This window comes from Loxodonta africana, chromosome 12 (genome assembly GCF_030014295.1).
Source record: "Loxodonta africana isolate mLoxAfr1 chromosome 12, mLoxAfr1.hap2, whole genome shotgun sequence".
NCBI lineage: Eukaryota > Metazoa > Chordata > Mammalia > Proboscidea > Elephantidae > Loxodonta > Loxodonta africana.
The window spans coordinates 18,062,861-18,087,309 of NC_087353.1; the positions used below are offsets into that span (position 1 = coordinate 18,062,861).

General features: G+C 44.3%; 1 long non-coding RNA gene and 1 other non-coding gene across 2 annotated transcripts in view; both read right to left on the reverse strand.

Annotated features, from left to right (window-relative positions):
- The window catches only part of LOC135232928 (uncharacterized), a 375,578-nt gene that overhangs the window by 326,464 nt on the left and 24,665 nt on the right, over nucleotides 1-24,449 (reverse strand). The gene's annotated exons all lie outside the window — the stretch shown is intronic.
- On the reverse strand, nucleotides 21,497-21,567 carry TRNAR-UCU (transfer RNA arginine (anticodon UCU)). The gene has a single exon. It is a non-coding gene; the product is annotated as a tRNA-Arg (tRNA).

Sequence of the window (24,449 nt, forward strand, 5' to 3'; positions counted from 1 at the left end):
TTCATGGGACCTAGCATCCATCTTCCCCCATCTCTGCTTGCTTCTCTGTGCTTCATCTGCTCCTTTTGTATCTTGGAGGTGATTGGCTTTACGACAAACACTACACTGATACGGCCTCGTTAACATAATGAAGAAAACCCTATTCCCAAATGGTATTACATCCACAAGAATAGGGGTTAGGATTTACAATACATATTTGGTGGGGCGGGGGACACAATTCAATCTATCAAAAAAAAAAAATCCCATTTCTGCACACAGCTGAAGTAACAGGTCTCTCTGTGGCACATCTGTGATGGTATCGACTAATATGATCAATACTGACTGTCGTGGGTAAGAATTCTTAACTACAACACAGTTTGCCACTATCTACCAGTGCACTTGAACCTCGCCCCCGTTGTTGATTATCTCTACTCTCTCTTGTAAAGTGAATAAACTCCGTGTAAAGGACTTCTCTCTCTTTTTTTCAAAGTGATCACAATACTTCTGCTGTACCTCTAAGATAGACCAGAAAGACATGCTTATCATATTCCCAGTGTCTTCTCTAGAGCTCTCCCGTACTTTAAGCCAATCCAGGTTGGGGAGGAAGGTTTGGTCTACTATACAATCAGATTCTTTATAACAGATGTGCTCCAGGTTCACATTGAATAGAAAATTGTATACAATGGGTGCTCCGTACATATTTCATAAGGGAATGCTTACAACCTAATATAAGGCAACTTTTCAATAACTCGTAAGTGCATAAAGCAAAGGTATCAGAGCATAATTTAAGGAGTAGCATGGCTCCATCTGCAAATCTTGCCAGAAATTAAAACCGGCAGCCAAATTCCTATTGCTAAGCATATACAGACCTTATTGCTCTGTTCCATCGGGTCGATTTTCGACTCATAGCAACCCCATGTGACAGAGCAGAACTGCCCCATAGGGTTTTCTAGGCTGTAATCTTTACAGGCGCAGGAGAAAGATGGGTCAGTTGGCTTCCATAAAGATTTACAGCCTTGGAATCTCTGTGGGGCAGTTCTACTTTGTCCTAAAGGGTTGCTATGAGTTGGCATCAACCCAGAGGCAATGGGTGGGGGTATTCTTTACATAGCAGATCACCAGGACTTTTCTCCCTTGGAGCTTCTGGGTGGATTCAAATTGCCAACCTTTCAGTTAGGAGCCCAGCGCTTAACCATTGCACCACCAGGGCTCCTTATCCATAGATACTTCGCATCACCATCCAAGACTCTGCGTTGATTCTCCAGGCTGTGACTTGCTGCTTTCTCCTTTTCCTCCCCCAGCCTGACTGATTGAAAGACAAGAGAAAATGCAAAACTGATTTTCATGGGGACAGAGTTTGAAACTATTTACCAATCCTTTTTTTTACCAAGCTCTCAATAATCTCACTCCACCAGCATGCGTTAACCACGTGGCTCTGGGCCCAACACCAGGCTAGGCACTAAGGGTTAGAACATTTAAGGTCTGCTTTCCATCACCCCAAGTCATTTATTGAGTTCAGTGGTTCTCAATCAAGGGGGATTTTTGTTCCCCAAGGGACATTTGGTTATGTCTGGAGACATTTTTGGTTGTTACAACCGGGTAGGTGCTACTGGCATCTAGTGGGTAGAAGCCAGGGATGGTGTTAGACACCCTACAAATGCAGAAACCAGCCCTCCCACATCAAAGAATTATCCAGTCCAATATGTCAACAGTGCCAAGGTTGAGAAGCTCTGCTCTGGTTGAAATGAAACAAAATGAACACACGTGAAACCCAAGGGAACAATGTCAGACACGCTATGACTAGATGCCATAGAAGCTCAGAGACCATGAGGGCTGCTGCAGCCACACTCTTGGTTTCTGGGCCTCAGTTTCCTCTTCTCTAAAATAAGAGGCTTAAAGACTGTATTTATTAACTACCATTGGTGAGGCTGTTTCTAGCCCCTTCCTCTCTTAGACGTAAAATCTTCTGCTAGGCTAACAGTTTTAAATTAGGACTATTTGGTGGTGTGATCATGTATGTTTAAAACCAAACAGAAAATTTCCTGTTCCCCAGCACAAAATAAAATTCAAGTTTATAAAAGGGCCTGTAAAATCTCATAATCAAGCCCATTAGCCAAGCAAAATGCTCCGCTTTGATTTGGCGGTGTTTAGCTTGCTTTTCTTAGTACCACTTCATTAGCGCGCTTTTAATGGGTGCGCTTCCATCCTGCTTCTTGAAATTGCTGGAAAAGAAAACACGCGATTTTTAAAGTACCAGATACAAGAGACATGTCCCTTCCCCTTTAAATATGGATGCACAGAGAGAGCAAGAATGTAGACAACACAGGAAAATCTATTAGGGCCCCAGATACCATATCTTATTGGAGTGCTGGAGCCCTTTATTGCATTTTTCTTCGCTGGAGACCACTATAGAGATCTCTGCATTGCCAGTGGCCACACTAATTTCCAGCTCTTTGCTGTTTCAGAAGACCAGATTTTCTTGATTAATAACAAAAGGTTTTGTTGGGATCAGAGCTGTTTCCCACCATCTCTATGCAAACCCCGGCAACACAAACTGTGTAGATTAGCATTTCAAGGCGCTTCCTATTAAGGATGGCAAGAAAAGCGCCTCTTGGTGGGTAAAATCCATTTTGTCCTCTCTTGTGACATCTGTTCTAACTTTTAAAGCCAGAAAGGAAACGAGATAATGCCAGAATCCTTTGCTTTACAGTCCTGGCCCTTGGGAGGCTGCCGTGCACCCTAAAAGCAAGTAACCATTCCGGACGTACAGGAGCCTATGAAACGTGAGAATCTGCAAGTCCCCTTCACACGAGGAGAACTCCAGAAGTAATTCTTAAAGAGTCGTTCAGACTTTTAATTGTCTTTTTCAGGCTTTCTTAATTACATTTGCAATTACTTCTAAACCTCGCAAGGCTGAATATTTTAAATTTCAATTTTTTTTTTAATTTAACTGTTTATCGCTGCCTTTGCTATTGTGTTTTATTTCTCATTCCCCTCAAGCTAATTTTGCTTTTGCGGCGCACAGAAATGGAAGTCAAGTCAGTTAGGCAACTGAAATATGTCTACAAATAATGGAGGAAAACTCGCAAGTGATAGGATAAGAAATCAAACAAGCCCCGTAAAGTCCCTACCTCCTCCCACCATCTGCGCTGCACGCTCTTAGATCTCTTACATTGGTCATCCTGGAGACAAAGCTGAAGGCAGATTCCAGCAGTTTTTCCATTCACTATTCATTCAGAGGTCCATCAGCTCCGTATGCATTCAGCCAACTGCTGTGTTAAATCAGGGCCTTTTCCCAGAATTGACATGGTAATGAAGTCATGGTTTTGCTCACTGAAAAGACCTCCATAGGTATGCCCTTCTCTGACAAATCCACCCTTTTCACCCCACTGAGGCCTGAAAATTATCTCATAACATTACAACATCTGTGCACGGGGTTTCTGCCTTTTGGAGCTGGGTGTGTTTATTGCTCAGCCATGCCTCCCACACTGGTGAGTGCAGGGTGGGGCCGGCTGGTGCCTACGCGGGCTGCAGCCCTTGAGCTGAAGGGCTGCCTTCCCTCCTTCCCATAGCTTTTGTGCTCCGAAAGCTGCTTTGCCTTGAAATGCTGATGCCTGGATTCTGAGCGCCAGGAATTGTTGTTTGATCATTTTCAGGTGTTAAATGTAGACCAGAGAGTAAAACTATTTAATGTGAACTTGCTTTTAACCTGTTGCTGTGGAGTCAGTCCCACTCATAGCGACCCTACAGGACAGAGCTGAACTGCCCGAGAGGGTTTCCAAGGCTGTAAATCTTCACGGAATCAGACGGCCACATCTTTCTCCTGCGGAGCCGCTGGTGGGTTCAAATCTCCAACCTTTCAGTTAGTACCCAAGTGCTTAACCACTGCACCACCAGGGCTCCTTGAACTTCCTTTTAGAGAATCTTATAATTAGTCCAGCCACGAATATCAGAAAGGAAAAAAAAAAAAAAAATGTGGAGTGGGGGGAAGTGGGGGCTGGGAGGGAGGAGGATTGAGCTAATGAATTTTGCCCAGACTCTAGCAAATGACATTTGCTCAACTAATAAGTGTATTTAAACTTTATTTAAACAAGCCCAGGTCAATAAAATCTAAGGGGACGCACGGAGGTTGGGGGAATTTATATAAGGACTACACCATCTGCAATTTATATCTGCTCCACCCTGATACAATGATTTCATTTAATTTGATGTGACATTTAAGAGCCCTTTTTGGAAGGAAGAATGAATATTTCTCTATTCTATTTGCAATAACCTCACCTGACTCTGCACATGGCCAAGAAGAATAAATGTCACGCTCATTGCAAACAGTCCTGTCCTGTCGTGGGGAACAAACCTGCTCCGTTCAATGAATGTGAACGTGGGCATGTCTGAGGGCCCCTTTTGGCTCTTGGTGCCCAGGCTTGTGTTGTTTTGTTTTCGCTTGTCTAAATTCAAGTCAGAGTTTAGATAAAATGCTCTCGACTACATACGAAATGAATTTTTGGCTGACAACCAGGATACACAGAGTAGATCACTTAGACAGGCACCCGGAATTCAGGTTTCCATCTCAGAGGAACACAGAGATGACGAGGCCTGTGGGACTTGAGCTCCTTTCAAGCGCCTTAACCCTCTTTCGATACAGTTCAAAAGCTTCTAGGTCAATATTAACTTGTTCTGACATTACAGGACATGAGAATGTATTCCTAGCAGATATTTTTTCCTTCAGCCATCCTTGAGAAGCCGGAGTCTCCCGGTGGTGCAAAAAAAACGGTTAAGTGCTGGGCTACTAACCAAAAGGTTGGCGGTTCAAACCCACCCAGAGGTGCTTCGGGAAGAAAGCCCTGGCGATCTGCTTCCAAAAGGTCGTGGCCATTGAAAACCCTATGGAGCAGTTCTGCTCTGTAACACACGGGGTCACCAGGAGTAACAGGTTACCGTTGAGAGAGTAACCGTCCACCCCGGCCACCCTCCACAAAGCAGCTTCTAAAACAGTTTCACAGACTTGGGTACACACTGAGTACTGATGGGGGCCCCATTCCCAGAGTCTGATGTGATTGGTCCGGGTGCAGCCTGGGCATGGGGATTTTTCAGAGCTCCCCAGGGTACTTGCATATATGGCCAGGGCTGAGAACCAGTGTTCTGAAACACAGATCTGATCACTGTGGCTCCCATGCTCAAAAGCTCATCATGCTCTTCCTACTGCACAGCAGCCTATGTGGGAGCGCTTCATAATCAGGACCACTCACCTCTCTGGTCTTATCTCCCATCCTTCCCCTCACTTCTGAGGCCTTAGAACCCATGCCCCACTCTAACCCATAACTGGCTGAGCCCTTCCCCCTCTGTAGGGCCAAAGGGGTCTGCCTACAGGGAGAACATGCCCCAACTTCTGTACCATGTCCTGGGTACCTGGGACCCCAGAAATTTCTGTCCAAAAGGCCTAACCCCATTTCCAGGGTCTGAGCAGGCCTCTTTCCTAAGTGCATCCTCCTAAGGGGCGGGGGCGGGGGGGGGGCATGCTGCTGGTTTGCACTCTCCTAGGCCTGACAGGTGAGGTGAGCTCTGGTGGCACAAGGGTTAAGCACTTGGCTGTTAACCTAAAGGTCGGCGGTTCAAACCCACCAGTGGCTCCGCAGGAGAAAAGACCTGATGATCTGCTCCTGTAAAGATCACAGCCAAGGAAACTGTATAGGGCAGTTCTACTCTGTCCTATAGGGTCACTGTTTGTGGGAATCAACTTGAAGGCACACGACAACAGGCCTGAGGGGGAAAAGGAGGGGGGAGGCCATAGCTCAGGGACCTCTGCCTTACCCTTGCCCTGGGCTCTACAAATATTAGAAGTGGGCCTGCCCCGCCCTATCCTCTGATCATGGCCAATTATGATTCTTCCTCTTGACAAATAGTTAGGGGGCAAAGGCTCAAGGGGAAGGGAATAGAGGCCCTTGATGCTGTTTGCAGTTTTTCCCAGGCCCTCAGAGACTCTTCCCGGGATGACAAGAAGCCGTGGATCTAGAAGGATACCCTCAGTGCTGGATTTTCCCAACAATCTCTTTCCCCAGTTTTGTTATGTAACCAAATCTTGGCTTTCTTTTACACCATAGCTATGCTTTCAGGCAAATAAGGCTTTTCAAGAAGCACTAAAGTTTCATATTGATACTCTGAGGAGGTCTTCTGAGCCCTGCAGGGGGCATCGCCAGGCTTGGGGGTTAAGCCAACATATCAGCACGTGACTTTTGGCAAGTATAGGCCTTAGGGGCTGGTCACGAACACAGTCAACACCAACACATTACTTGGAGTTGTGCTTTCCCTACCCTGAGGTGCCTGGGGAAACTAGGCCATCCTTCTTACCACAGGCCTCTCAGGCAGCAGGTGCTTGAGAGCTGAGATTTAACTTCTCACTAGGCCTCTACCGCAGCCCCAGACAGCACTGCCTGACAAGGCCAGGCAAAACACAAACCACTTCGGGCAGACTTCCACCGTCTCCTCTAAGGTCATGAGGAGTGCTGAGTTTCAGCCAACTTGTGATCACTGGGGCTAGGCCCCCTAACCTACCAGTCCGCCCTGCCTTCCATCATCCCTGCAGCCTCTCCTTCCCTTTCATTAGCCCCCACAGCCCTACCTGCCTTAACTCAGCTCAGTAGGCTTCACAGAAACAACAGGTTCCAGGACCCCACAGGTATCACTCCTCTGAGATGTCATCCCAGGGCTCTACTCATCACCTCAGCAGTGGGAACACTGCCTGCTTGGTGAACAGCTAGGGCCTTCATTACAGTGGCATCTACTCAGTTGCCTCAGCTCCTTCTCAATGAATCATCAGCTCAATCTCCTTTTTGCAGCCCCTGCTCCTTCATCTCCAGTCTAATGTTATGACACGGCCCTTCCTCAGGAATTTCACAGCTGGTGTCCCTGCCAGCAGCCTTGCCCCATCAAACTCTCACTTTCACTAGCTGAAACAACTTGCCAACGCCTGAGGAGAACGGGTAGTCTATTGTGCCACAGAGAGCCCATGCAAACACTTCTGGCGCCTCAGGGCCAACAGTTCAAAGGTTCAGAACTTCCCCCACAGTATCTTCCTTACCTGACATCCATTTAAAGTAAGCAACAACAACTAGGTCCTGCTTGGACTTCAGAGCCATTGCCCACTGAGTAGTCCAGACGCTTTTCCATGGCATGGTCACTCCAAGGAGCGTAGGGTTCCTTGATGTCTCTGGTTTCCCCTTACATATGCCGTCTCTCTCACCTTTACTCGTATACCCGTCATTTCTGTCCCAGAGAATTCCTGCCATATACAATTTACTATTCTTCCCAAAAACCCAGTAGTATTATTCCCGTAAAGAAAAGTTGTTTGGAAATGCAGTGACACCTAACTAATGTGTGTGAGGGAAGTGCTAGAGGGAGCTTACTCCATATCAATGACCCTGTGTGATCCCATTGGATATCTGAAATGATTAGTTTGATCCCAAAGAAAGAACTTGACATTTACCTTTATCTCAGACTTCCCCGTTATGATCTCAACTCCTTAACTTTGCTTATCATCCTCCAAAGGAAGTTATTAAGCTCCTTCCCGGTGCTGAAATTCTCTGTCTCCAAAGATGGCCACAGCAATCCTCACATCCTGCATGCAGTCTGACATTGCCACTTCTCCCATCAAGAGGAGGAATCTGTGTCCCCCCTCCTCTTGAACCCAGGCTGGCCTGCAACTTGTTTTGACACTAAAGTTTGGCAGAAGTAACGTGATATGACTTCTGGCAACTCGGTTTTCATCCCTTTGGAAGACAGAAACTCAGGGTGTGTGACAGAATGCTGAGAGACTGTGTGGAGAGTGAGAGGCCATGTGGAGGAGAACTGAGGTGCCCCAGCCAACATCCAGTGCCAAGACCCCAGACGTGTAGTGAGGCCATCTTGGATCCGCCAGCCACAACTGAGCCACACTGATCTCCTGACCCACAGAACTGTGACCAGTAAAATGGTATAGTCTTAAGCCATTATATCTTGAGGTTCTTTGTTATACAGTAGCAGCTAATTAAAACATCTTTACTTGGGCCTAGATCATTTCTTGGATTCTCATTTACCTGTGTTTTTGTTTTTGTTTTCCGCTTTCCCTGTTTTATGGCCTTCTTAAATCATTCCTCACTGCTCCTCCAGAAGTCCAGCTTAGAACAGCCAAACAATCTGTGCACTGTAGTCTTATTACCAAACCTATTTATCTTCCTTAAATATCCCAGAGCAGTGAAACTAAAAATATTATCAAGTTACTTTGGCTGAGGTTACCAAATAGCCTTTCCACAAGCATTTAACTTCCTCATTTCTTTGACTTGACTTTAAAGAAAAAATAGATGTACAGGTCACTCTGAAGGTCTACTTTTTGGTCAAATGCTACATATTCGTCACTTCTTTCTGCCAGTATCTCCCCCCATTTCTGGCATTCAGTGCCTCAGATGCTTTCTCATTCCCCTACCCCCTTACCTGAGTATCCCCAGGCTTTCCTGACAGCTCCTCTCCCTCTTATCCAATTTTACCTGTTGTTTGAGCACAATTCATTTATCTGTTATTCGATCAAACCAAACCCCACAGGTGGTTGACAAATATCTGTTGAATGAGCTCTGCATGGTAGGGACCCTTTGAGGCTAGGCCTTCCCCTAACCCCTTCCAGAGCCCTCCCCTTCCAGCCACATGACTTCCTGTTACAACATTCCTGCCTCTTCCGAAGTCCTGCCCTGTCCGGTGTAACCACTTTTCTCACCCTTCCCTGGAACCACCATACAAGCGACCAATCAGAGTCTGCCAGTCTTTACCCTGCTCTTCCCACACCACACAGGAACAGAGGGAAGGGCACACACATGGCCAAGTTACTTTTTTCAAACTCAAGGTTGATTAATAGAACTGTAGAGGACAGTGCAGAACTGCCCCACAGGGTTTCCAAGGAGCGGCTGGTGGATTCGAACTGCTGAACTTTTGGTTAGCAGCCGAGCTCTTCACCATTGTACCACCAGGGCTCTATTAATAATTAGCAAAAATATTTTAGCTTCCAATAATTCAATTTTAGGCAGCTGGGTGGCGCAAACAATTAAGCACTCAACTACTAGCCAAAAGGTTGGTGGTTCAAACCCACCCAGAGGCACCTCAGAAGACAGGCCTGGCAATCTGCTTCTGAAAGGTCACAACCTTGAAAACCCCATGGAGCAGTTCTACTCTGCATACAAGGAGTCGTCATGAGTTGGAATCAACTCGATGGCAACTGACAACAACAATTCAATTTTCTACATTCAGTAAATGCCCACCGGACCACATACTAAGAAAACCATTCAAGGCGTAAATAAATAAACAGCATGTTTCTTGACCTTGGAGAGCTCACCATCAGGTGAGAAAGGCAGACACAGATGTGGGGAAAATTTACAAGACAGCATGATCAGAGCTAGAGCAGAGGTGAGCACGGGTGGGAGCAAGTGGCGGGGATGCTCCAAGGGGGGCACAGTAAGCGGGTTTTGCACTGAAGGGCACATTTGAGCTAGCCCTTGAAGGATGAGTTACTCGTAAAGAAGGGAGAAGGGGGGCAGAGGGAACAGGGGAGACCTGGAGCCAGGAAAGAGCCTGGCTGGTTGGAGGAATCCTCAGCTGGCCTGGAGGAAATAAGGAAGGCACCTGGAAAGGTGGATTGAGACCAGTTTGTGCAGGGCCTGATTTCCCTGACTGAGTCTATTTCTTTACTTCCATCCGTGAATCTGTGCTAATCCTACAGTGGATCAGCCTCAGGGTCAGGATTGGAGAGAGGGCTTGAGACCAGTGAAGCCTTGAATGCAACATGTCAGGGGTGTCAAAAAACTCAGCGATCAAGACAAATAATATCTTAATGCAATAGTTTTAAAAATCAAAGGTGGTATCTCTATTTGCAGATGACATGATCTTATACACAGAAAATCCTAAGGAATCCTCAAGAAAACTACTGAAACTAAGAGTTCAGCAGAGTATTGGGATACAAGATAAACATAATCAGTTGGATTCCTCTACACCAACAAAAAGAACATCAAAGAGGAAATCATCAAATCAATGCCATTTACAGTAGCCCCCAAGAAGATCAAATACTTAGGAATAAATCTTACCAGAGATGTAAAAGACTTACACAAAGAAAACTACAGTACACTTCTGCAAGAAACCAGAAGAGACTTACATAAGTGGAAAAACATACCTTGCTGGTGGATAGGAAGACTTAACATTATAAAAATGTCTATTCTACCAAAAGCGATCTATACATTTAATGCAATTCCGATCCAAACCCCAACGACTTTCTTTAATGAGATGGAGAAACAAATCACCAACTTCATATGGAAGGGAAAGAGACCCCAGATAAATAAGGCATTACTGAAAAAGAAGAACAAAGTGGGAGGCCTTACTTTACCTGATTTTAGAACCTATTATACCGCCACAGTAGTCAAAACAGCCTGGCACTGGTACAACAACAGATACATGGACCAATGGAACAGAATTGAGAATCCAGATATAAATCCATCCACATATGAGCAGCTGATATTTGACAAAGGCCCCAAAACAGTTAAATGGGGAAAAGACAGTCTTTTTAACAAATGGTGCTGGCATAACTGGATATCCATCTGCAAAAATATGAAACAAGACCCATACCTCACTCCATGCACAAAAACTAACTCAAAATGGATCAAAGACCTAAAAATAAAATCTAAAACAATAAAGATCATGGAAGAAAAAATAGGGACAACGTTAGGACCCCTAATACATGGCATAAACAGTATACAAAACATTACTAAGAATGCAGAGGAAAAACTAGATAACTGGGAGCTCCTAAAAATCAAACACCTATGCTCATCCAAAGACTTCACCAAAAGAGTAAAAAGACTGCCTACAGACTGGGAAAAAGTTTTTAGCTATGATATTTCTGATCAGTGCCTGATCTCTAAAATCTACATGATACTGCAAAAACTCAACTATAAAAAGACAAATAACCCAATTAAAAAATGGGCAAAAGATATGAATACACACTTCACTAAAGAAGACATTCAGGTAGCTAACAGATATATGAGAATGTGTTCACGATCATTAGCCATTAGAGAAATGCAGATCAAAACTACAATGAGATTTCATCTCACTCCAACAAGGCTGGCATTAATCCAAAAAAACACAAAATAATAAATGTTGGAGAGGCTGTGGAGAGATTGGAACACTTATACACTGCTGGTGGGAATGTAAAATGGTACAACCACTTTAGAAATCAATTTGGTGCTTCCTTAAAAAGCTAGACATAGAACTACCATACAATCCAGCAATCCCACTCCTTGGAATATATCCTAAAGAAATAAGAGCCTTTACATGAGCTGATATATGCACACCCATGTTTATTGCAGCTCTGTTTACAATAGCAAAAAGATGGAAGCAACAAAGGTGCCCATCAACAGATGAATGGATAAATAAATTATGGTATATTCACACAATGGAATACTACACATCAATAAAGAACAGTGAGGAATCTGTGAAACACTTCATAACATGGAGGAACCTGGGAGGCATTATGCCGAGTGAAATTAGTCAGTTGCAAAAGGACAAATATTGTATAAGACCACTGTTATAAGAACTTGAGAAATAGTTCAAACTGAGAAGAAAATATTCTTTTGTGGTTATGAGAGGGGGGAGGGAGGGAGGGTGGGAGACGGGCATTCACTGATTAGATAGTAGATAAGAACTACTTTAGGTGAAGGGAAAGACAGCACACAATACAAGGGAGGTCAGCACAATTGGACTAAACCAAAAGCAAAGAAGTTTCCTGAATAAACTGAATGCTTTGAAGGCTAGCGTAGCAGGGGCAGGGGTCTGGGGACCATAGTTTCAGGGGACATCTAAGTCAATTGGCATAATAAAATCTATTAAGAAAACATTCTGCATCCCACTTTGAAGAGTGGTATCTGGGGTCTTAAACACTAGCAAGCAGCCATCTAAGATGCATCAATTGGTCTCAACCCGCCTGGATCAAAGGAGAATGAAGAACACCAAGGACACAAGGCAATTACAAGCCCAAGAGACAGAAAGGGCCACATGAACCTGAGACTACATCATCCTGAGACCAGAAGAACTAGATGGTGCCCAGCTATAACCGATGACTGCCCTGACAGGGAACACAACAGAGAACCCCTGAGGGAGCAGGAGAGCAGTGGGATGCAGACCCCAAATTCTCATAAGACCAGACTTAATGGTCTGGCTGAGACTAGAAGGACCCCGGTGGTCATGGCCCCCAGACCTTCTGTTGGCCCAGGACAGGAACAATTCCCGAAGCCAACTCTTCAGACATGGATTAGAATGGACAATGGGTTGGAGGGGGGTGCTGGTGTGGAGTGAGCTTCTTGGATCAGGTGGGCACTTGAGACTATGTTGGCATCTCCTGCCTAGAGGGGAGATGAGAGGGTGGAGGGGGTTAGAAGCTGGCAAAATGGACACAAAAAGAGAGAGAGGAGGGAGAGAGGAAGTAGGCTGTCTCACTACGGGGAGAGAAATTGGGAGTGTGTAGCAAGGAGTATACGAGTTTTTGTGTGAGAGACTGACTTGATTTGCAAACTTTCACTTAAAGCACAATAAAAATTATTAAAAAAAAAAAAATCAAAGGTAATGCCAAAATCCGCAATGAACAGAATATCAGATTATCCGATGAAGTCAAGATCGATATTACTGATTATTTTGCCTCTGGCTCCAAGGTGTCTCAGCACCACACTGTTTGTCACTTGTCCTGTCCTTGTTTATTTTTGGCACTTTGCTCACCTATGGATTTTTTTAATAAACTTATTTCTTATATATTACATTAAAATATTATTTTACCAGGTGTATTTTTCAGAGAATATTTTAACCTACAGGAGCACCTAATGATAATAAAAAATAATTAAAAAAAAAAAACCCATTGCCATCCAGACGATTCCGATTCATAGAGACCCTATAGGACCGAGTAGAACTGCTCCATAGAGTTTCCAAGGAGCAGCTGGTGAATTCAAACTGCCAACCTTTTGGTTAGCAGCCATAGCTCTTAACCACTGTGCCACCAGGGCCCAAAATGATAATAGCAAGTCTAACGACAATAGCTACCACCCATAGGGAACTTTCCATGTTCCAAGTACTCTGCTAAACCCATTGCATGTATTACCTCATTTAAATTTCACAGTAATGGTCTTAGCAGCCCCTTCTTTAAAATAAGTGAACTGAGGCTCAGAGAGGTCATTAAGCTTTGCCAAGTTCACTTCACAAGAGAGTAGAGTCAGAATTTCCACCCAGGAACTTACGACTTCAAACCCCCAAGCTCTCTCAATCACAGTGTTACACTGCTTCAGGCACTGGAATTAGACAGTCTGCCACCGATTAGTAGGGTATCCTTGTGCTTGTAAATTAAGCTTTTTGAGTCTCAGTTTCTGCATCTGTATAATGGGGATATCAATACCTGCATCATAGGAGCGTTGTTACAACAATTTGATAAAATATGGACAGCATCTGAATCAACCTTTCAAACACAGGTTGTCCATAACTGTTAGCTACGAAGGTATTTAGTAAAAGCAACACCTAGGTTAACAGGATTACTATAAAATCCAATAAACTAAATTATGTTTCTCAAATTCTATTTACATTTGTAATCCTATTATTCCCAAGTCACCTTATTCGTTCTGTGAAACAGATAGAAGCAGCTCACCCAATATCAATTCTTACACTCTCCCATTTTTTTAATTCCAGATATAAGTAAGATTTCTGTACACCAAATCCAAAAGGGAACTATTTTTACAACTTTTATATTGATTTATTCAGCTTTTTAAAAATTATTTGACAGGGGATAGGTTAGATGTCTATCTCTCCATTATTACATTTCACAGATAGTGTCTATTTAGTTATTTAAAAGGTCCATTTGGAATGAAGTACTTCAGGTCATGTTTTTTGTGTTACTTTCCTAAGCTACTCTCATTTTTACTGTTCAAATGCAACTTTTTAAATGTTCGGCAACATGGGTATTTGTGTACTTGTTTTTGCCAAGAATCCCCTCTATTTTATTTCTAAGGAAAATGTGGCCTAGAAAAAGTTCATGAATGATCTGTGCCAAATGCTCATTCATCCTTGTCTTGGTCTCAAGCAAAATCTTACGTCTACAAATTCCCCCCATCTATTCAAAAATAGAAATTCGAGCTGGATTCAGAAGAGGACGTGAAATGAGGGATATCATTGCTGATGTCAGATGAATCCTGGCTGAAAGGAGAGAATACCAGAAAGATGTTCACCTGTGTTTTACGGACTATGCAAAGGCATGGACCATAACAAATTATGGGTAACATTGTAAAGAATGAGACTTCCGGAACACTTAATTGTGCTCACGGGGAACTTGTACATAAACCAAGGCAGTTGTTCAAACAGAACAAGGGGATGCTGTGTGGTTTAAAATGAGGAAAGGTGTGCATCAGAATTGTATCCTTTTACCATACATATTCAATTTACATGCTGAGCAAAATAATCTGAGAAACTGGACTATAAGAAAAAGAACGGAGCGTTGACATTGGAGGAAGGCTCATTAACAACCTGCAATACGGAAATGACACAACCTTGCTTGCTGACAATGAAAAAGACTTGAAGCACTTACTGATGATTAAAGACCACAGTGTTCAGTATGGATTACACCTCAACATAAACAAAAGTTCTCATAACTGGACCGATAAACAACATTATGATAAACAGAGAAAAGACTGAAGTTGTCAAGGATTTCATTTTACTTGGATTCACAATCAACACCCACGGAAGCAGTAGTTGAGAAATCAAAAGATTCATTGCATTGGGCAAATCTGCTGCAAAAGACTTCTTTAAAGTGATAAAAAGCAAAGATATCACCTTGAAGGCTAAGATGCGCCTGACCCAAGCCATGGTGTTTTCAATTGCCTCATGTGCATATGAAAGCTGGACAATAAATAAGGAAGATCAAAGAAGAATTCATGCCTTTGAATTATGGTGTCAGAGAAGACTGAACATACCATGAACTACCAGAAAAACGAACAAATCTGTTTTGGAAGAAGTACAGTTAGAATGTTCCTTAGAAGCAAGGACGGCAAGACTTCGTCTTGTATACTTTGGACATGGAGAAGGATATCATATTGGTAAAGTAAAGGGTCAGCAAAAAAGAGGAAGACCCTCAACGAGTTGGATTGACATAGTGGCTGCAACAATGGGCTGAAGCATAACAACGATTGTGAGGATGGAGCAGTGTTATGTTCTGTTGTACATGGGGTTGTTATGAGTAGGAACCAACTCGATTGACAGCGCCTAACAACAACAACATTCAAAAATAAAAATATTTTTAATTAAATACTTCAAGAGCTGGAAACTTTTCTTCACACTGAATGCTATTCAACACCCTTTTCCTCTGTGACCTAAGGAACAAGTTAAATTTACACGCCAAGGCTTAAAACTGGATTGGGAACACATCGGATGTGTGTGCATCCTGCCGGAAGTCATGTGGTATGCAGGAAGTTGCAATCATGAAGAAGGCTGGACCTCTACAGAAGCTGAGCAAGCCTGAATAAACCTAGGCTTCTTTTTTTTTTTTTTCTCAAAAGAAGGTGTGCAGGGATGCGTCTGGTAATTAATTGCACCATAGATTTCAAAGGAAAAGGGAGGAGGAGGCAACCAGCGCTGTTGGTGCCCCAGGATTTTTCTTAAAGGCACAGACAGAAATACAATCACCAGCCATACTGGGCAGATCCACCAAAAGGCCCCTCAAGTGGCTGCTTTGAGACTGTGTCCGTTGTTGCTGTTAGCTGCCATTGAGTTTCTCTCCCGACTGATGGCAACCCCATGCATGACAGAATAAAAACACTACCTGGCCCTGCACCATCCCCATGATCAGCTGTGGATAGGACTGCTGTGATCCACAGGGTTTTCCCTGGCTGATTTCAGAAGTAGATCCCAGGCCTTTCTTCCTAGTTGTCTCTGTCTGGAAACTCCTCTGAAACCTGTTCAGTATCGTAGCAACACACAAGCCTCCAATGACAGACAGTGATGGCTGCACATGAGGCGCATTGACGAGGAATCGAACCTGGGTCTCCCACATGGAAGACCAGAATTCTGCCATTGAACCACCAATGCCCATGAGACTCAGAATGGAGCATGTCCAGCTCTCAAGTCAGCTTTCTCCTGTACCCAACAGTCCTCCTTTATAACTGCCCAACATTGACTTGTTAGCAAGTTATGGCCAAGATGCCTTTACTGTCACCGATTCCTTAACTTTTCAAGATAACTATCAGATGAAGTTTCTTACCCTTGGTCCTGAAACAAGTAATGAACTCATTTTCAGAGTTTAAGGAAGGTTTTCAAATTTCTCACAGAGGTTCCAATTTCAACTAATCTTAAGCAAAAGTTTCCACAAACAACTAAATAGTTAAAATGTATATCTTAGTAAAAGTAAATCAGTTTAGTTCTGCAGGCCTGACAATACAACACACAGAAGAATCTGGGGTTGCAGAGAGCAAAGGCGGAAAGCTCAGGGAGATTACCCGGAGGGAGAGAGGAAACAATACCAGAATATTCTCCAGGGACTCCAGCAGCAGCCACCGTGGCTGGCCACATGTGTGAGCTGATTTGCTTTCAGAACTACCAGCTAACCCATGGAAGCCAGGAGCCCAGGTTCTCCCTTCAAAGCCTACAAATGCCTACTGAAGCAGAACAGAAAGGGGAAAGTTCAGAGGAAAGGTCTTCTCCCCTCCCTGACCCTGAAAGAGACCCAACTGTAGCCTGCAGGGCTGGATGGAAAGATTTAGACAAGAATCACAGAACTGGGAGGGCAAAAGGTCACACTCCATCTCTACTTCGCGGTGGAAAGCCTGCTCCATTCAGTCAGCGTCTGGAAAGCCATATTTGAGTCTGACAACATGCCTGCTGTATTGCAGAGGTCTGCTCTGAGCTTTGGTTTCCTGCTAGGAAAGAGACCCAGCTGAGCAGTTTTGGGGCTGATGTATTGCCGTGACATGCCCTCCTGCCTCCTGCACAATGCAAAAGTCCCCTGAGCAGGGTCTTCCTCTTCCACTTTCTCCAAGGTATCCTCCACACAGCCTCCAGTGGGCTCCCTGAAGAGTGAATCTTACTGTTACCTGCTGTCCAACCATGGCTGACCATCTTACATCAAGCACTTACCTGCAGGAGTGTCACTGTCCACAGGGTCAGCTCCACACCCCTGAGTCCTTCAGGATTTGACCTGGCCTGGGGTTCTTGTCTCTATCAGCCATGTGGTCATACCAGGTAGGTGAGGCTCATTAAAGATTCCTCATTACCATCACCATGACAGCCTTGCCCTTTCTCTCTGCTTCAATACCCTACCCAGCACACAGACTACCAATCGGGAAAATAAAAGTACCCATCTTCAAGGACCATCGTGAGGAAAGAGGACATAAGATACACCACCTAAGGCTTTTACGACAGTCCCTGGCATGGTATATTACCTACTTGGCTACCATCATTTTCATAATTGTTATTATAATTACTTACCACACCCACTCATCATCTAAGATAACTCTCCCCATTAAGTCTTACCCCATATCCCATACTCCCCAAGCTGGTTTAAACCTCCTGCTCTGGGCTTCCCAGCACCCAAGGCTTGCATCTCTCTTAGAACTTAACCATAATATATGTATTTGTTCATCTGCCTCACCTACAAATTTGTCTTTCATCTTGGCTTCCTATGTTCCTATCCTAATATTTGGCATTCACAGCATTAGCCAAAAAAAAAAAAAAAAGCAGTTGCCATTGAGTTAATTCTGACTCATGGTGACACAGATGCTCAAATTTAATAAATGAATAAATGAACACACCAATATCATAGTGGGTACACAGATGTTAGTTTATTTTTGCACCTTTTCTTAAAGATGTTTGACAACACGAACTCAGAGTCCTGTCCCCCTCTGCTTGGAGGCTCTGATTATCAGAGAGTTTCTATTTGTCTAACCTGTGCCATCTCTGCTGCAGCTTTAGCTCATACCTATCTTCAACCTGAAGCAGAGGCTGAGTTGACCTTGTTACCTACTGCCATCCACACAACCATGTTTCACTCACCTTAAGACTCTATCTATCCTAGAACACTGACTATGATGGTTAAGGTTGTGTGTCAGCTTAGCTAGGCCATGATTCTCAGTGGTTTGGCAGCTATGATGTATTTTGGCAGTATAATGATGTGATCACCTCCATGATGAGATTTGATATAATGTGATCACCTCCATGATAGGATCTGCTATGAGTAGCCAATCAGTTGAAAGGGAGTTTCCTTGGGGGTGTGGCCTGCATCCAATACAGGTGCACTTTCTGGCAAGACTCGCGGGCTTTTGTTCACTCAGGATCCTGCAGCTGGCTCCTGTTTGTCTGACTTCTGGCTCTTGGGATTTGGGCTAGCAGTTTACCTGCCATTTTGCCTGCTGATTTTGGGATTTGATAGTCTTTGCAGCCTGTGAGTAAGAGCCTTGCTCTCTGACTTGCCGATCTTGGGCTCACCAGCCCCTGCAGCTTTGTAAATTAGAAGATGCCTCCAGGTTGACCCATGGACTTTGGACGTTCCAGCCTCTACAACCGCATAAGCCATTTCCTTAATATAAATCTCTCTATATATACATTTACACGCTTTCCTGGTTTTTCTAGGAACCCAGCCTAAGATGCTGACTATCTGATGTCAACTTGGTCTCACAATTTCCATTAACTTGTTCAGAAAACAGAAGGGTTAAATTTCCCTTAGGTCCCTGGATGGCACAAATGGTTAAGCACTTGACTAATAGCCGAAAGTTTGGCTGTTCAAATCCATCCAAAGGCACCTCAGAAGGCAGGCCTGGTGATCTGCTTCCAAAACACCACAGCCTTGAAAACACTACAGAGAACAGTTCTACTCTGCACACGTGGGGTCGCCATTAGTTGGAAACACTCAACGGCAACTAACAACAACAAATTCTCTCTACGTTTAATGTCTTATACATATCCTTTTTCAGAAAGAGTCTCAGGTCTGAATCTTGGTCCCAGTTCAACTTTACCTCTACTCTTAATGACCCAGTTTGTGTTCTTTCAGTCTATTAGGGCTAGTGACATGGCCAAAACTGGCTTGAAAATACCTCATAATGCACCATTCCCCTGCACAGGCATGGGACATTTCTCCCATCGATTTAAGAAGCACCAAGTAGTTTTCTGCAGAAAAGGAGATGAGAAGCTGAACATCTTTCATAACCCTTGATAAATACTTGAAGATTGCTGTTCAATCACCCCTGACCTTTCCCCCAATTACATAACCTCCATTTCTTTAATCTTCCTTCAAAAGGATCATTAACTCAGCAAGAGGAGAGAGATTTTCATAGCATTCAGGAAGGCAGTGAGGGAACTGGCTCTCTCCTGAGTGAAGAAAGATTCAGTATGCTTTATGGGTAAGGTTGTTTTATAGGTGGAAGAAGGAGCTACACACGAAGATTTTCATTTTAGTGCAGATTTCAGTGGCACATCCCTCCTGGGGCAAATTCTCAACTTCCTGATCAATCAAGGACTAGCTCTGTGAACGCTGATTCGCATTAGGTGATAAATCAGAAATTTCAGGGTATTGTAGGAGTGCTTCCAGGGGGTAAACTTCCAAAGGAGTGACATTAAAACTGATGAAAAAAGAAGATGTGTCCCCTCCACCCCCTTTTGTAATGGCAGCAATAACTTTTAAAATTAAGAACAGTGATAGTGAGATTTCCAGAGCACTTCACCTTTGGGCAATACAACAGAAAAAGATACTCTATGTTCGGTCACCGTAACAGCTCATGTATTACCTATATCCCTCCCAGCTTTCACTTTTGCTTTCCCTTGGGAAATGAACAAGAGCCATTAAAAAAAAAAAAAAAGACTAACACCTACATCCTTCATTCTTACTGTTGTTGTTATTGTTGTTAGGACCCATTGAGTCAATTTCCACTCATAGCAACCCCATGTGACAGAGTAGAACTGTCCCATAGGGTTTTCTTGGCTGTAATCTTTACGGAAGCAGATGGCCAGGTCTTTCGCCCATGGAATGACTGGGTGGGTTCAAAGTACCAATCTTTTGGTTAGCAGCCAAGTGCTTAACCATTTGCGCCAGACTTATAACGTCTGCCAAGATACTGATTAAAGCAACCAGGTACTGGCTTATGTTTCCACTTTCTTCTCCCTGCTTTGTGGGCCCCACAAATTACAGTGGCTGTGTGATTCTCTCCCCTCCATACACCTACAGTCCAAAAAAAAAAAAACTTAGTCAGCAAACCTAGTGGCTGAGATCTGGCTTTCTCAGGCTCGATGTAGAGTCTTCTAGAGGTAGAAAATTTGTGTCGATTAAAGAAAGCCATCAAAGTTTCACATCAATCTTCATTTCAGAGATAGAGATATATATGTTCAGGTAATAGGGCTTTTTTGTTTCTTATAACGTCATGGTTACCTACAAACTGGTTATGTTTTCTCGACTGTTTATAATTTTATTTCTGCTGAGAATAAAATAAATTCATTTATTCATTCAATGAATATTAATAGACGACTTGTACGTGCTTGGCCCAGTGCAAAGTGTTGTGAAAACAACAGTGAACAAGAGACATCAAGCCTGTCTCCAAGGAGCTTGTTGCGTAGAAAAGAAACAGAAAAATCAACAAGCAGCGCTAGATACTCACCTATCAGTGCTCTTTATGCCCTGCTGGGAATGTACACAGGCCATGGAAGGGCCGTGAAGGAGGAAATGGCCTGTTCTAACTGGAGGGTTGGGCCACAGAAGACTTCATCTAAGTCTTAAATGAGAGAACATGAAGGCTAGGCTGAAGAGAGTGAGGGGACCACAGCTGGCCTGAGTAAAGACAATGAACACCAGCCGTGACATATTTGACCTGCTCAGAGGACTGAAGGCAGGTGCAAATGACTGAACACGAGTTGGGCTGGGGTTGTGCAGACAGATCAGGCTGAAAAGGCAAGCCAAGGAAGATGGCGGAGAAGCTGTCCAGAAGAGTAGGCCATTTATCTGTCTGTTCTCTGTGGGAACCACTGAAGAGTGAAATCATCAGATCTGAGTTTCTAAAATCTCACTTTAGTGGCTGGGAATGGATTCATTTAATTACTTGTTCACTCTTTACCAAGAGTCGCACACACCATGCTAGGCAGAGTAGGAGAAATGAAAATGCATTAAAAACGTCCTCTACTCTCAGAGTTTACATCAATCCAGTAGCATGGATTGGACATAAGGGAAATAACTGTCCATGTGCTCTTGAACAGGTTGTTGTCAGCTGCTGTTGAGTCGGGTCCCCAACTCATGGAGACCCCATGCACAACGAAACACTGCCCAGTCCTGTGCCATCCGCGTGATTGGTTGGGGATCTGTCCCTTGTGATCTACAGGATTCTCACTGGCTGATTTTCAGAAGCTCACCAGGCCTTTCTTCCTAGTCTGTCTCAGTCTGGAAGATCCACCGAAATCTATTCAGCATCATGGCAACACGCAAGCCTCCGCTGACAGAGGGTGGTGGCTGCACATGAGGTGCATTGGCTGGGAATCGAACCCAGGTCTCCCGCATAGAAGGTAAGCATTCTGCCACTGAACTACCACTGCTCCATCTTGAGAAGGTTACTTCACTAAATGAACAAAGCAATCCCCAGTATCCCTCCAAACTCTGAGATTTTTTAATTTCACTACCACCAATCCCTGAAGACTCTGGGGGGTGTGACCAAGGAAAGTGGAAGCCTCCTTTCCTGGAGATATTTAAGAGAAGAAAATTCAACCAACTCAACAGCTATTTGCCAATCACCTACTCTGTGATGGTCAGTGGTAGACAAGAGATGAACAAGAAAACATATCTGACCTCAAAGACATAATTACCATCCAGTTGGGAGGATTAGAAACACCCACAAAGATTCTGACATAGAAGAAAGTGGGGTCTAGGTGCAACAGGCAATAGATCAGGGAGAGACTACGTGCTTCCGAGGGCAAAGAGGAAGACCTTTTCGGAAGAGGTGTTATGTGAACGGGCCTTAAAGACTGCTGACGAAGTCACTGGGTGCAAAGCTGGGAAGAGGCCTTCCAGGATGCATATGAACAGAGGTGCCAGGGTGAGACAGCATGGAGCACATTGTGGGGGCCAGCAAGGAGCCTGATCTAGTAGAAATGATGGTGGGACTTCCAGAGAAAGGCCAGGGCAGCCTGGATGCTAAAGTCATACTTCTATCAACTGTGGGGAGCTGATGAGTGGCTTGGAGCAGGAGAATGGCAGGATCCCAATTTTGCTGGAAGAAAATTACTTTGGCCCCATTTGTGTAGAATAGAGGGGCTGGGAGGAGAGAAAGCTCTCCAGAACATGTAACTAAGTAGCCCACTGTGCCCATAACGTTCCTGACTGATGCTCCTCTGCCAAATTGTCATTTATGTGTCACTCTACTTATCCTTAACCACAGAGCCACAGTAGTAACACTCTGAATGGTAAGCATAGCCCATACCTTCCATAGAGAGGCTTGGGAGGACACTGTCAGTTACGTCTGCTAACTTTTTATAGCAACTTTGCCTTAGGTCTGTCTGATTGCAACACGTCAGCAGAACTACCCTCAATCAGTTGATCATAATTAGGCAACCATATTTTACATTTGCCCAAACAGTTGGGGTTACACCTGTTGTCCTTGTTAATGGCATCCCCTTTTACCCTCAAAAAAGCCCTGCTTTAGAGAGTAAGTACATGGTTACTCTAATCCTAACTCCATTGCCTGGAAATTTGGCACTTGGATTTCCATGTATGTGTGTGTGGAAGGGTGAATGCCTGTGTTATGATTTAAAAAAAAAAAACTATTGCCATCCAGTCTGACTCATAGCCACCCTGTAGATCCTATAGGACAGAGTAGAACTGCCCCATGGGGTTTCCAAGGAGCAGCTGGCGGATTCAAACTGCCAACCTTTTGGTTAGTAGCCAAATGCTTAACCCAATAAGCAAGGTATGCATGGGGCCAATTGTGCCTTCCCACCAAACTGCAGCGCACACTTTCACCTGTCCCCCGCCACACGCACACTTTCACCTGTCCCCCGCCACATCAAAGATGTGGTGAAACCCATGTGAAATTGCTCACCACAGATTAGTAAGCGAATGTAATTAAGCCCATGCATACCTTGCATAATGCAAGCTGACACATCCGGTGCTAACTGGTTACTCTGTCCCTGCTTATGCAGGCATGTGTCCACACAGGTGGCCTTCGCAGTGAGCTCTTTGAAGGAGAGCAGAGACTGAGTATCATTTGGTTTTATATCTCTCAGCATGGCACATGCTGTGGTGAATGGACACTGAGTGCAAATTCCCCCATTGCCCGGGAAATGGGCAAAAACTGAAAGCAAAAAGGGGATTCAAGAAACCAAGCCCATTACCACTGAACTGACTCACAGAGACCCTATAGGACAGAGCAGAACTGCCCCATAGGGTTTCCAAGGAGCAGAGGGTGGATTCGAACTACCTGCCACCTTTTGGTCAATAGCTGTTATGGATTGAATTGTGTTCCCCAAAAATGTGTATCAATTTGGCTAGGCCATGATTCCCAGTATTGTGTGACTGTCCACCATTTTGTCATCTGATCTGATTTTCTTGTGTTGTAAATCCTATCTCTATGAGGTTGATGAGGCAGGATTAGAGGCAGTTACGTTAATGAGGCAGGACTCAATCTGCAAGATTAGGTTTTGTCTTAAATCAACCTCTTTTGGGATATAAAAGAGAAGCAAGCAGAGAGTCAAGAGGACCTCTTTCCACCAAGAAAGCAGTGCCAGGAGCAGAGCATGTCCTTTGGACCTGGGATCCCTGTGCTGAGAAGCTCCTAGACCAGGGGAAAATTGATGACAAGGACCTTCGTCCAGAGCTGACAGAGAGAGAATGCCTTCCCCTGGAGCTAGTGCCCTGAATTTGGACTTCAAGCCTCCTAGACTGTGATGGAATAAACTTCTGTTTGTTAAAGCCATCCACTTGTGGTATTTCTGTTATAGCAGCACTAGATAACTAAGACAGCAGCCAAACACTTAACCACTGTGCCACTAGGGAGACCAGGGTCACCTAAAAGTGACCAGCACCCTATCCTTTGCTGAGGCAGCAGCGGAGAAGAGAATGGCTAGAGATGCTGGTGCCCTGGCCGGTGGTGGGATAGATGCACAGGGAGCTAGAGATGCTCCAGGCCCACCCTGGCGCTGCCATCCAGGCAGAACTCCACCTAGCCAGGGGTGTGTGGCCTCGACCACATCTTCCTATCACTCTGGGCCTGTTTCTCATCTGTCATTTTAAGGACAGCACAAAGTGTCCTGTAGGGCTCCTTTTTGGCAATAACATGTTATGAATGAGTCTATGAGCATGACAAATTAAATGCCCAGGTCTGAGAAAACAACAACCAGGATTCCAGACAGTATTTACCACTTAGGTCCTGGACTTTTTACCTGGCACTCCCTGCTGTTTTTCTTCCCCAGCCTGTCAATTTTCC